A 14,555-nucleotide genomic window follows, 5' to 3' on the forward strand; every position below is an offset into this window, starting at 1 on the left:
AGCTGCAAAGAAACAAAGAAAAGAAAATAGTTGTGTTGGAGTGAAGAAGGAAGGAGGAGGAAAAAAAAAAAAAAAGAACCTGGTGTGACTTGTAGAAGAAAGGAGCAAAAAAAGAAGAAAAAAAGAAGTAGCAGCTCCAAAGAAACAAAGAAAAAAAATAGCAGTAAACAAACAAAGGAAAAAAAAAAAAAAAAGAGTTGTGCTGGAGTGAAGAAGAAAAAAAAAAAAAAAAAAAAAAGAGCTAGGGGCATGACTTGCAAAAGAAAGAAAGAAACTAAGGAAAGCAAAAAAAGAATGAGCAAAGAAAGAAAAGAGGAGAGTGGGGGTAGGTCCTCCTTTATTTTTTTTTATTTTTTTTTTTTTCGTGTGTTACCTATAGCCGCATTTTTAAAAACGCAGCTATAGGTCCTCATTTAAAAAAAAAAAAAAAAAAGCAAAACTTAGGTACAGTACTTTAGGTACCCCTTTTAAAATTAAAACACTTGTCCACTTACTTAACAGTGAAACTACCGTTTTCTTCTCCATTTATTTCTTTTCCTTCTTTTATTTTCCCCTTGTTTCAAACTAAGACTTCCCACAAGAAAACCCCAAAACTGTTTTCTTCTCTTTCTCTCTCTCTTTCCTTCTCTCTCACTTAGATTGGATGAAATAGACAAATCTAGCTTTCTGAATTCTCTATCTCACTTTGTTTTCGCAGATTGGTTGGCTAGCACTAAGAAAATTCGTTGGTATGTATTGGCTAAATCTCATTATATGTTTTCAATTCTAGTTGCTGGGTTTTGTGTTATTTTGAGGTTTGGTATAGTTTTTCTTTGTTGATTATGATCTTAGTATCAATTTTTGTTATTCGGCGTATGTTATTATTGCTTTGGTTTGTTTTGATTTGGGTTTTCAATTCTAGTTGCTAGGTTTTGTTATTTTGAGGTTTAGTAGAGTTTTCCTTTAGCTATTTCTTATAAAGGTTTCAATTTTGGTTAATGGGTCTGTCTTAGTATTGCTTTGGTTAATTTTGATTTGGGTTTTCAATTATAGTTCTGAGATTGTGTTATTTGTATTGTGAGTTCACAATTTAATAAAACACTATTTACTTCATTTTAACAAAACATGATGATTTCGAATTTTTTATGGGGTTTTGCAGATGATCAAGGAAGCTCTATTGGCTTTGAATGAAAGAAGTGGGTCGAGTCCATATGCTATAGCGAAGTACATGGAAGGGAAGCACAAGGATGTGCTTCCTCTGAATTACAAGAAGATTTTGGGTCTCCAATTTTAGAACTCTACTGTGAGAGGAAAGCTTATTAAAATGAAGGCTTCATATAAGCTATCTGAAATGGCTAAAGATGAGAAGGTTACAACTACAACAACCAAGGCTATGAAGAAACCTAAGGCTGCTAAAAAGGCTGTGAAGAAGGTCGTGAAGAAAGTTTGGCCTAAGAAGATGAAGAAATCGACTCCTGTTAAGCCTAAACAGCCCAAATTGATTAAGTCTCCTATTGCTAAGAGAGCCAAGAGGACCATTGCTTGAGTCTGTAGAAATTAGATTAAAAAAAAAAAGTGGTGTTTGTTTTTTGAAAAAAGTTTAGGTCTCTGTGTATATGAAGTCTATGGTTTTAATGAAGGAAGTGTTCAGGTTTGCTTAGTCTTTTTTGTTTGTTTGTTTAAACATCAATGCTGAATGAAACTGACTTTTCCTTGCTTCCTCTGTGAAATGGGTTACTAATTTTTTGAACTTTTATCTTGTTTAGTCATTCATTGGCTTAATCAATTGTCGGTTACTGCTCCTAAGGTTTTTTTTTTTTTTTTAGTTATAAGTGGGGCATTTTTAGGCCATTTCATTTGAATTTATTGAGAGTTTTGGCTGTATGTTCACCACAAGATCCTTTATAAAAAGAGTCCAGCAGCCTTCATTTGCCTACACTTAAAGATAATAGTGGGAACTAAGAGCTATGTGTATAGATGTGCAGTACATTTGTGTTTTTTCCCTCTGCACTGGATAGCTGCTGCCTGCAGCATGTGGGTTGCTTTTTTCTTGATGCAATTGCATCAATTGCACTCATTGATGCAATTGCCAAGCTTGCTTATGTATCTGATGGTGAAAGTGGTAATAAATACATGTGTACATAATATTACAGATTGCATCATTCATTTTTTTTTTAGCTGAATATTGCCAATTGTTGTACGTGTACAATTTTTTTGTGTGGATTATTTAATTAGTGTACTTGAAAATCTTAGGATCTTCTTGGTTTTGGATGAAGGTTGTACTTATTGGATCATAAATGAATGTAGCCAATTGCTGTACTAGTTATATGCTTTGCCTTGAAGATCATATCTCCACTTCATGCAAGACCTACTTGGAAAAATAGTAACTACTTTGGTATTTTGGATGTTAGAAACTAGAAAGAAAGCATTGATTTTTTCATTCATTAAGTAAAATTTGCACCGGTATGGACTCAGTTGTAAAATAGTATTAGGGGCAGTGAAGAACATGTAAGAATAAGATCTAGAGATTTTGTTGGTAATAATGGTTGTCTTTCATGTTAAAGGTTGTACTGAAATTGACTCCCTAGAAATCTCTATTTCAAATATCCAAAACATGCAAAATATTTGGCCTTTTGTGGTGATAGCTGCAAATTTAGAATTTTAAACCCTCCTAACAAAAACAGAAAAATAACTCAATGAGTGCATTCAATTTTCATTTTAACTCAAAAATCCAGTTGATGGCTGGTATGAATAGCTGAAGAAATCCAATTGCCGTATCGTAATCCAAATCATGTATGTGTACATAAAACAAGTCAAATGAACAATTATCAAATATCAATCTTGGAAGTGTGTTTATGAACTAAATTAAAAACCAATATATTTCTCAGCTTGACAACATGTCCAGCCAATACTAAGCTAACAATATCATTTCCCATCACAGAAAATTATTCTCATATACACAAATATGCACTTCCACACAAATGTACTGCACATCTATACACATAGCTCTTAGTTCCCACTATTATCTTTAAGTGTAGGCAAATGAAGGCTGGGGGACTCTTTTTATAAAGGATGAGGCAAACTTTGGTGAACATAGAGCTTAAACTCCCAATAAATTCAAATGAAATGGCGTAAGTGCCCCACTTATAGCTCAAAAAAAAAACTTAGTAGCAATAACCAACAATTGATTAAGCCAATGAATGACTGAACAAGATAAAAGTTCAAAAAATTAGTAACCCATTTCACAGAGGAAGAAAAGAAAAGTCAGTTCCATTTAGCATTGATGTCTAAACAAACAAACAAACAAACAAAAAAGACTAAGCAAACCTGAACACTTCCTTCATTAAAACCATAGACTTCATATACATAGAGACCTAAACTTTTTTTCTAAAAACAAACACCACTTTTCTTTATCTAATTTCTACAAACTCAAGCAACGGTCCTCTTGGCTCTCTTAGCAGAAGGAGACTTAATCAATTTGGGTTGTTTAGGCTTAGCAGGAGTAGATTACTTTGTCTTCTTAGGCCCAACTTTCTTCGTGACCTTCTTCACAACCTTTTTAGCAGCCTCAGGTTTCTTCACAGCCTTGGTTGTTGTAGTTGTAACCTTCTCCACTTTAGCCATTTCAGATAGCTTAAACGAAGCCTTGATTTTGATAAGCTTTCCTCTCACAGTAGTGTTCTTTAATTGGAGACCCAAAATCTTCTTGTAATTCAGAGGAAGCACATCCTTGTGCTTCTCTTCCATGTACTTTGCTATAGCATATGGACTCGACCCACTTCTTTCATTCAAAGCCAACAGAGCTTCCTTAATCATCTGCAAAATCCCATAAAAAAAATATCACATGGCATATTGCAAAAGAGAATTCACTAAAGTAAAAACAGAATTCACTTTATGTCTCAAGACGTTTGAAATGTTTGAGTTGCAATAATGAAAAGTTACCAATCAATGCCGTACCACATTTAAAAATCAAACTACAATGTTATTGACTAGTCAACATAGCCGTCTTAGAAGATATGACAAATAAACCAAAAAAAATTCTCCAGCCATTAAAACATCTCCAGGTATTGCTAATATCAATCCAGCAACTTCCAAAATATGCAAATCAAGATATTTGTATTTAATTCTCTAAGATTAGTATATGATTGCTGTTTTAAGAATCTTTTGCCTTTCCAATTTCAAATTTTTGATTTGAACTATCAATCAAACACCAAAGACAAACATCGGGCATTAAAAAAATAAATTAGAACTCAGCTTCATCAAGGTGAACTCAGCCATTGGAAACCTCTTCCAAACCTCAAAATAACGCAAACCCAACAACTAGAATTGAAACCCCAAATTAAAAGTAACCAAAGCAATACTAAGACAGACCCATTAACCAAAATTTAAACCTTCATTAGAAATAGCCAAAGGAAAACTCTTCCAAACCTCAAAATAACACAATCTCAGCAACTATTATTGAAAACACAAATCAAAATTAACCAAAGCAATACTAAGACAGACCCATTAACCAAAATTGAAACCTTTATTAGAAATAGCTAAAGGAAAACTCTACCAAACCTCAAAATAACACAAACCTAGCAACTAGAATTGAAAACCCAAATCAAAACAAACCAAAGCAATAATAACATAGACCCAATAACAAAAATTGATACCCAGATCATAATCAACAAAGAAAAACTCTACCAAACCTCAAAATAACACAAAACCCAGCAACTAGAATTGAAAACAAATAATGAGATTTAGCCAATACATACCAATGAATTTTCTTAGTGCTAGCCAACCAATCTGCGAAAACAAAGCAAGATAGAGAATTCAGAGAGCTGGATTTGTCTATTTCATCCAATTTAAGCAAGAGAGAAGGAAAGAGAAGAAAATAGTTTTGGGGTTTTCTCATGGGAAGTCTTAGTCTGAGACAAGGGGAAAATAAAAGAATGAACATAAATAAACAGAGAAGAAAACGGCAGTTTCACTATTAAGTAATTGGATAGATGTTTTAATTTTAAAAGGGATATCTAAGGTATTGTAACTAAGGTATTGTATCTAAGTTTTGCCAAATATATATATATATATATATATATATATTTGGCTATATATCTCAGGCCATCCCTTTTTTTTTGTGTGTTGCCTATAGCCGCGTTTTTAAAACGCGGCTATACGTCCTCCTTTAAAAAAAAAAAAATTTATTCGTCTATATATCATGGGCCATCCTTTAAAAAAATATATATTATTTGGCTGGACCTATAGCCGCATTTAAAAAACGCAACTATTGGTCCTTAAAAAATGCTTTTTATGATCAGCGGAAATTTTAGATTAATTTTAGTGAAGAATTTTTAACGCTTTAAACATTCATTTATGGGTCATGTTAATTGCTGTCTTTTGAACATTTGTTGATAAAATATTTTTTTTTAAATTTTTAATACCACTTTCTTGATAAATACAGTACTATTTTTTTCCCCCATAAAAAAGGATTTTAAAAATATTTAATTTCCCTTCATCTATTAATTAGTGGTTTAAGTTTTCAATCACATTCATTATTACATTCTTTAAAAAAAAAAAAAAAAAACATTCATTGTCAGGCCAGTCACAAATAAAAAATTTAAAAACTCATTTATTAATTAACAGGTTAAAGTCCGCCAATCACGTTTATTGTTACATCAATTTGTAAGTTTTATATAGTAAAATTTGTAATATCTTTAACATTTTTTTACCAAATAAATCAACACAAAATATTTTATCTCATTTTCAAGGTGACAGCAACCAACAAACTCAGGAAAACGGGTCAGTTAATTAGAAAAATAAGTCATTTTTCAAGCTGAACGAACGTAATGCTAGTTTCTAACATCAACATGTCGATGTTACAACTTCCCACTAACATCATTTGTAGTCTGAAGAACACGTCCATACTGCAATTGACTATTTAGCGCAACTTGTTGATGTTACAACTTCCCACTAGTGATGTAAACAAGTGATCAAGTCAGCGCCAAATATAAAAAATGTATAACTGAGTGATTTATTTTTATTTTTTTACATGATTTCGGTTTAAGCTTATTCAAATATGATACTTTTTTTTTTTTTGTCTAACAAGTTTGATTTTATTTGCAATCTATATATATATTATAATAACACGACTAAATTTTTTATACCCCTTTATAAATATGAACCCAATATTTTTTTTTCCACCATTTACAACTCGCCACGTGATGAGTTTTGGCAAAATTTGTGGAGTTTTTGTGGCAGCATTGCTGTAGATGAAAGGTTGTAAATGTTTTTTTTTTTTTTTTTTTGATAGATAAGGGGGAAAATTATTAAATTTGGGTGTGGATTTTTTTTATAAGAAATAATTTTGTGTAATATTCCTAAAAAATAGATTGATGTGCTTATAAATATATTTGTATGTTTGTGGGTAATATAATAAAAATATAATGTTTTATATAACAGGGACATAAGAGTAAATTGTACAAATTATATTTTCCATCCTCTTCTTTTTTTTCTCAACTAAACAGGTGAGTTTTTCATCCCTCCACTTTTCCCCTCTAACCAAACACACTGGTAAAATTAAATTTTTTTTATCCTCTCAATATTTTCTATCCTCACATTTTTTCATCTCCCTAACCAAACGATCCCAAAGGGTCCGTTTCGTTGGAGGAGTGGAAAAGTGGGAGAATAGAAAAGATTTTATTTTTTCTCTATTTTGTTTGGTTGGGGGGTGGAAAAGTGAAGGGATGGAAAAAATGAATTTAAATAAATTTACTCATATACCCTTATTAAATAATGATTCCCAATTAAAACAAAAAAAAAAGTGACAAATAAGCATACAAAAAAGAGTAATCACTCAAATTTATTATAAAAATAAAAATCATGTCCAAAATATATATATATCACGCCCAAGCCCTAGAAAATCAAAAGAAAAAAAAAAGATTAGAAAAAAAAAAAAAAAAAAGAAGAAGAAGAAGAAGAGGCAATGTTAATGCCCAAGAAAAAAAAAAGTGGCAACTGACAACGTTTTTTTTTTTGAGAAAAGGCACTGTGGTGCTTTAAATTACGTAATACCAGCTAAATCAGCATGGTAAGAAGCCAATACATCGGATGGAACATCTTCCATCCATATTACACAATTTGTCAAATTCACTGCTAACTTAGCCAAATTGTGTGCAACTGTATTGCCCTCTCTCTTAGTGTGAGAGTAGGACAATTTTGAAAAACCAGTAGATAAAAATAAGGAGTCCTGCATCAGTGAGCCAAATGGAGCTAAAACAGAGGTTTTTGATTTCAAAGCCATCATCACTACTTGAGAGTCTCCTTCTAGTTCCGCATCTGCTATACCCAACTCTCTAGCAAACTCAAGAGCTTTGCTAGCAGCCAGAGCTTCAATCTCCACCGGCCGGAGCTGTTGAGGAATCCGAGTGGCCATAGATGCAATAACGAGACCCTTCCTGTCCCGAATAATAACACCCAAACCAGAGCTCTTTTCCTCAGCAAAAATGGCACCATCGAAATTTATTTTCATCATTTCCTGGACTGGAGGTTTCCATCGTGTTCTTCTCGCTGGTCTGCTCGGAGTTGGAGCCATTTTCAACGCCTTAAATTCTGCCCAGTTGTCGTGAGCCCACTGTGAAATGAGGTTCAGAGGTCGATGGGATGACTGAGTCCGTGACTGGTTTCTCTGATGCCAGATGGACCAAACGGTGAATGCGAACAGTGCTGGGTTCCTTTGATGATTGAAAATCCAGGCCATGAGCTCACTGAAACTTGTAAAGTCTTGTTGGTTCCGGAAATTCCATGAATTACTCGTACCCCAAACGCCGTCCAACATTTTGCAACTCCACAAAGCATGTACAGCGTCTTCATTTTCTGCCTTGCAACGATCACAACATTGTTCTGAAATAATTCTCCTCCGGAATAGATTGCACTTCGAAGGGAGGGAATTATGGCAAGCTCTCCAAATTAAGTTTCTAACTTTATTTGGGCATTCAAGAGCCCAAATTTTCTTCCAAAGCCCTTTCTCATGATCTTGCTGCACAACCACCTGATGACCAACTTCATCTTCCTTCAAAAACCGATAACCCGTCTTACAACTATACCTCCCATCATTCTCCAACGGCCAAAATAAAGAGTCTTCCGTTTCTTTTCTGGCTAACGGAATATTCTTAATTTCTTCAGCTTCTTGTGGAGCAAAAATTCCATCTATCATCTCAACGTTCCACTTCCTTGTTTCCTCATCAATTAAACAATCCACTGTGGCATCTTCCATTGTTTCCACCATTGGGGATAGCACCTTAGTTGGGTGTTTTCGGGGCAGCCAATGATGTTGCCAGATTTTTATGGATTTTCCATTTCCTACCCTCCAACAAGCACCATCTAGGATAACATCTCGACCATGTAATATACTCTTCCAAGCATAAGACCCCGAACTTGTTTCTTTAGCTTCTAAAAAAGAATGATTAGGAAAGAACTTTGCCTTGAAAACTTTGTAGAAGAGAGTTTCCTTGTTATGCAAAAGCCGCCATGCTTGTTTCGCCAAAAGGGCGTCATTAAAATGAATCAAGTTGCGAAAACCCATACCACCCACCATTTTGGATTTAGTCAATTCACTCCAACGGATCCAATGAATTTTTCTCCTATTTCCCCTTTGTCCCCACCAAAACTTCCTTATCATCATTTCAATATCGTCACAAAGCCCCAATGGCAATTTGAAACATCCCATCGCATAAGTAGGGATGGCTTGGATCACAGATTTGACTAAAACCTCTCTCCCGGCTTGTGAAAGCAATTTTCCCTCCCATCCTTGGAGTTTTCGCCAAACTCTCTCTTTTATATAATTGAAGCTAGCCTTTTTTCCCCTTCCTACAAAGGATGGAAGCCCCAAATATTTCTCATATGACTTCACTTCTTGAACTTGGAGGAGATTCTTTATGCTTGATTTTGCTTCATCTGAGGTGGATTTGCTAAAGAAGATAGCGGTCTTGTCTTTGTTTATTTTTTGCCCTGACCAAGACTCATATTCACCCAGAATCTTCAACACATTATTGCAATCTTCGGAAATAGACCTGCAGAAAAGCAAGCTATCATCTGCAAAAAACAAATGGGTTAGCTTAGGACCACGTTTGCACAAGGAAAAGCCCTTAATGTCCCCATTCCTCGCTGAATGCTTAATAAGAGCATGAAGACCTTCCGTACATAAAAGAAACAAGAAAGGAGAAAGGGGGTCTCCTTGTCTAATTCCTCTCTTAGGATAGATCATCCCAGTTGGTTCACCATTCACCATGATAGAATACGACACAGTCTTCACACAACTCATCATGAGAGCGATCCATCTAGCACAAAAACCCATTTTCTCCATAAGCCTCTCCAAATACACCCACTCTACCCGATCGTAGGCTTTACTCATGTCTAACTTGATAGCCATAAACCCATGTTTTCCTGAATTATGATTCTTCATATGATGAAGGGTTTCAAATGCAACCATAATATTGTCTGAAATGAGTCTTTCTTTAGCAAAGGCAGATTGATGTTCAGAAATTAAGGAAGGTAAAAATTTCTTCAACCTATTTGCTAGGACCTTAGAATAGATCTTATATAGAACATTGCACAAACTAATAGGTCGAAATTCAGACATATGTTCAGGATTAGCTATCTTAGGAATGAGAGTAATGAGTGTATGGTTGATGGGTTCAGGTAGAATACCTGAATTCAACCATGAGAGAATGGCTGAGGTAACATCATGCTGCATTGTCGACCAAAAGTGTTGATAGAACAACGGTGGCATACCATCAGGACCTGGAGCTTTTAGAGGTGCCATCTGATTCAAGGCTTCCTTCACTTCAATTTCTGAAAATTCCTTCATCAATTCCTCATTCATCTCCTCAGTCACCATGCATGGAATTTTCTCAAGAGAATCTGCTTCAAGGATCGGATTGGAGGTGGAAAAAAGTTCTTTGTAATAATTCTCCATCACATGCCCAATTTCCTCGTGTTCGATCAACCAAGCTCCATTTTGGTCTCTTATACCTCTGATCAAATTCTTCCTGAATCTCTTTGTAGCCCTACTGTGAAAGAAGGCTGTATTGTTGTCACCTTTGCTTAACCACAACACCCGAGACCTTTGGCACCACATCCTTGATTCCCGATCTTGTAACAAATTAATCTCCATTCTTATGCTCCTAACCCGAGTATTGTTCCCACTCACCATAGCTTCATTCTCGGCCAAAACAAGTAGGTTCTTTTTTATCTCTAATTCCCTTCTCACGTGCCCAAAATTGTGTTTATTCCACCATGTTAATTCTCGTTCACAATTAGCAACTTTTTCAAGAATGGCTATGCTTGGGTTTGGATCCCTTGTACTGCTCCAAACTTCCTCCACCATATCACCACAAGTTGGATCCGATAACCACATTTCTTCGAATCTGAAACATCTCTTCTTTCTAGGTTCAGGCATACCCGACAAATTGATCAGTAAAGGAGAGTGATCCGATGACATACAATTGAGGTGATGCACCCTAGTTCCTGGAAATTTCTGGAACCAAGAATTATTAGCCATACATCGATCCAATCTAATTCTTATGGAATGCCCATCCACATAATGTTTTGCCCACGTGAATTTAGGTCCCACATAACCCAAATCCATGAATTGACATTCATCGATCACATCACGAAAAAGCTGCATTTGATTATGATCTCTAGGCGCCCCACCCCATTTTTCCTCTTGGCGGACTATTTCATTAAAATCACCACCACAAATCCAAGGGATATTCATTCTAACCTTTAAACTTCTCAATTTGCCAAAAAAAAAAAAAAAGAGGGGGCAACGTTACTGCCAAAAAAAAAAAAAAAAAAAAAAAGCAAAGCAACTTGAAGAAGCTCATGTGTACATGTATATGGACATTTTTGTCAATAAAAAAAAATTCATCACCACTCGATTTTCTCTCTATTTTGGAGAGAAAACATTTTGATGGACTCAAAGAGAAAATATCTAAACTTCACTATTTATTTTCTTTCCTCCCTACCTAACCAAATACTCTAAAAAAATTTCTTTCATAGTTTATGTTCAAAATTTTTCTTCCACTCTACTTTTCCGCAAGAAACACGCCCCAAGGCCGAATGACCTTAATTGGTTCAGCTTTGTTTTCCTTCTTTTCTGCTTCAACGTGTGAGATACACTTGGCCTCACCTCTCGTAATGAGAAGTCTGGGTTGTCAGTTGTCACAACTCACAAGGGTTGGAGACCAGCTCACTAAATGAAGACTGACTTTTCTCCAAGCGTGTAAGATGTTATTTGGAGCTTTGACAAGGGGTGGACCCAACCGACAATACCGCTTGACTTCTCCTACGGGTGAAAGTGATGTTTTATTTTATAATTTTTATGAATCAATTGTGTATAGTGAACGTCGAGAAGGTATTTTATGCATTCGGCGCATATAAGACTTATGCAGTGAACAGCTCCCAGTTCTTTTAGCAAAACATATGAATGTTTAGTAGCTAGATCCACATAATTACCAAACCCGCACCATATACAGTGGATGATAAAATAATTATATCTCCTTATAAACATTAGTAATTATTATTTTCAAAAATAGTGATGTGATATTTTCTTGTCTCTTATAGTAGGTCCTACAAATTAGATTCTAAAAACAATCCTACTAATTTTATGATGAGATTTATTATTTATGTGAGAGAAAGAAATATAATATAACTGTACTCCATATATATCTAATCATTTAGTAGAGAGCTTGATGAAATAGTTTTAATGGACTAGTAGTTTAAATTTGGGAGACACTTCAAACTTGGTAAATAATTAGAACATGTGAAATCTAATTGGAATTACACATGGCAAAAAAATTAGATTATGAGTTTTAATTAGAATCTAAATTGGATCTTTAAGAAGGTTCCACTTTTATCTATCTAATTGGATTTTTAGAGTATCATTCCAATTAATTTCACATGTTATAATCTTTTGATGGAAAATTTAAGGATGTCTTAAGAGTATAAATTTAGGAAATATTTTTAGAAAATTTTTATGAGAAAGAAAAAAAATAGATTTTTTTGACACACTTTTTAGATTTCTTATGAAAATAGTATCAAAACTTTTTTAAAATTATCCAACGAAAATTGCCCTAAGACCACCTATTAACAAAACTTTTTTTGTTTTGTATCAACCTGCGAATTTAAAGCTAGTTTTAGCACATTAAGAACTACTTCAAGACCATTTAAGGTTTTTTTTTTTTTTTTTCCTTAGCCCATTCAACTTAAAGTCTCTTTAAAATTCTAAGAAACTTTTTATAGGAAAATAAAAAAGTGACTAACTTTTTTGACAGCCTTTTCAATTTCTCAAAAAAAAAAAATTTAAATAGATAATTAATGTATACCCTAGGAACATACATTAACTGGACCCTTAAACTAATACCAATTATTTGCTATTATTAATTCGGGGTGTAAATTGTAATGAAATTGAATTTGGGAATGGCTAAGTTAGGTTAAGAGGATGTTGTGTTTTTGGGTGCGCTGGTAAGAGATGACGAGGGTTTTGTCATGCCTGCTAAGTGTGCTTGATTGAGGATCCGTGAAGACAATCTGTGACGATTGGCTACCTTTGTCATACATGCTCTCCATTTCAGTTTGGAAAATGGCTTCAATTTGGTGGATTTGGATTGCATAAATATTGATTTGGTGTCTATGTTTAATTCGATAGTCTTGCGCTACAAATTAAGGTGGGTTTTCTCATTGATGAGATCAAAATGTTAAGCCACTCTTTTTACCATTTCAGCCATTCTTATGTTGCTAAATCTTGTGATAGAGCTGTCCAAGTTTTGGCTGGGTTTGCAAAAGAGATCAAGGAAGAATTTTTTCTTTTCTCTTTTTGATGAAAATCAAGGAAGAACTTTCTGGTTAGAAGAGTACCTTTCCTTTCTCTTGCCCATTAAACATTCAAATTCCCTTTAATATATGTATAAACTTTTATTAATTCAAGTATAAAGTTCAATGAAAAATTTTACGATGGTCTAAAAGAATTGACTAGTCCTTGTAAATATAATTTTATAATAACTCAATGTTTATAATTCATTCTAAAAATATAAACATTAATTAAATAAATTCATTACTTTACAATAAAAAATAAAAAAAATTGAATTTGAAACTAAGTATAGAAATAGATCCTTCTCTCTCAAAAAAGTATAGAAATAGGTCATCAAATTAATTTATCCTCCTCTCATTCTTCTCCTTTCTTTTTAATTAAAATGGACCAATACTTCAATGCTTCATCTCTACGTTGTTGTAGCACTCAAAAAAATCATCTATGAGAAAACTCCAATTAATTATTTGTGCATAAAATGATGTTAAGCATGATGGCATACGAAAGTAACCTTGTAGTAATACTAATTATAATTTACAAAGTTTACCAAAAAAAAAATTATAATTTACAACGTCAACCGTGGTAGTTGGAATTTAAGGCAGCGCAGCAGGAAGTCTGCATTATTGACTCCAGTCAAGGCGTCACCAACGCGCCAAGCCAAAGTTCTGCGCTTCCACGTTATTGCTTTCTCAATTTGGAACAAATGCAATTTTTTCTTTGGTTCCGTCTGGACACGATAAAAAGTGATATAGACAAAAGGAAATGTAGCAATTGACTCCAACTCCTCTGTCTCACTCCAAATGCCTAGTAGATTTCATACTCAACCAACCAATATCTACCACGCGTCCACTCTCATTTTCTTCCTCTCATGAAAAAAAGAAGGAAAAAAAAATTAATACAACGAACTTGTTACACAACTTTTGTCACAACTATAATGTGACAGATTGTAAATGGTGAAGAAAAAATAATGAATTTATGTGCAAATAATAGACAATCACTCATAATCTGTCACATCAAAATTATGACAAAAAGTCGTGACCCCCAACCTAACAAAAACTGACCAAGTCACCCTCCGTTAATTTTTAAAGTTAAGCATTTGGCAAGAATATGTGAAACCTAGGAAGATTACACCATTTGGTAATGTTCCTAGAAATTCCTGAATTTGACAATACTGATGCCATACGCTACCTCTCCCTTGCACCATAGAGTGTGTGTTTTAAGGGAAGTGCCTCTCATCTTTATCTCATCTTTCAAGGTGAAATTAATCATTACTAGTAAATTTTCCGTGCGATACATGGATAATTTTGTAATATTTTATGTAAGACGTTTTTGGAAAATATTATACATATATTTAAATGAAAAAATAATCTAAATTTGAGTAAAGAAACATATACATTTTGAGATATTAAAAATTAGATTAGTAACTTCACTACACATTTGTAGCCTTCTCAATGTAAGTTTAATTTTTCTTTTTAAATCATGAAACCAAAAATAAATACAAATGAGTAACAGGACCATGAAAATCAACTAATCTATGTTATGTTCACAAATTGCATACCATGAAATGAAAATACGCCCAACTCTCTTGCTACCTTCCAATCATCGATAATGCGACATTAATAGATGGTGTGAGCAAGTGCATATGCATGTGTCGTATAAATAATTTAAAACTATGGTAAAAAAATTACCCGTAGAGATTTTGGCGGCTTGATGGTGGGGAGAGGCCAAT

The 14,555-nt window shown here is 34.0% G+C and overlaps 1 long non-coding RNA gene across 1 annotated transcript; it reads right to left on the reverse strand.

The window, feature by feature from the left end:
- Positions 1 to 3,229: 3,229 nt before the first annotated feature.
- Positions 3,230 to 4,924, reverse strand: LOC126700163 (uncharacterized). Its single transcript, XR_007647060.1, has 2 exons — positions 4,737 to 4,924; positions 3,230 to 3,795 (listed from the first exon to the last, which is right to left on the reverse strand). It is a non-coding gene; the product is annotated as an uncharacterized LOC126700163 (long non-coding RNA).
- Positions 4,925 to 14,555: the final 9,631 nt, after the last annotated feature.

Source organism: Quercus robur, chromosome 9 (genome assembly GCF_932294415.1).
Source record: "Quercus robur chromosome 9, dhQueRobu3.1, whole genome shotgun sequence".
In the NCBI taxonomy this organism is placed as follows: domain Eukaryota; kingdom Viridiplantae; phylum Streptophyta; class Magnoliopsida; order Fagales; family Fagaceae; genus Quercus; species Quercus robur.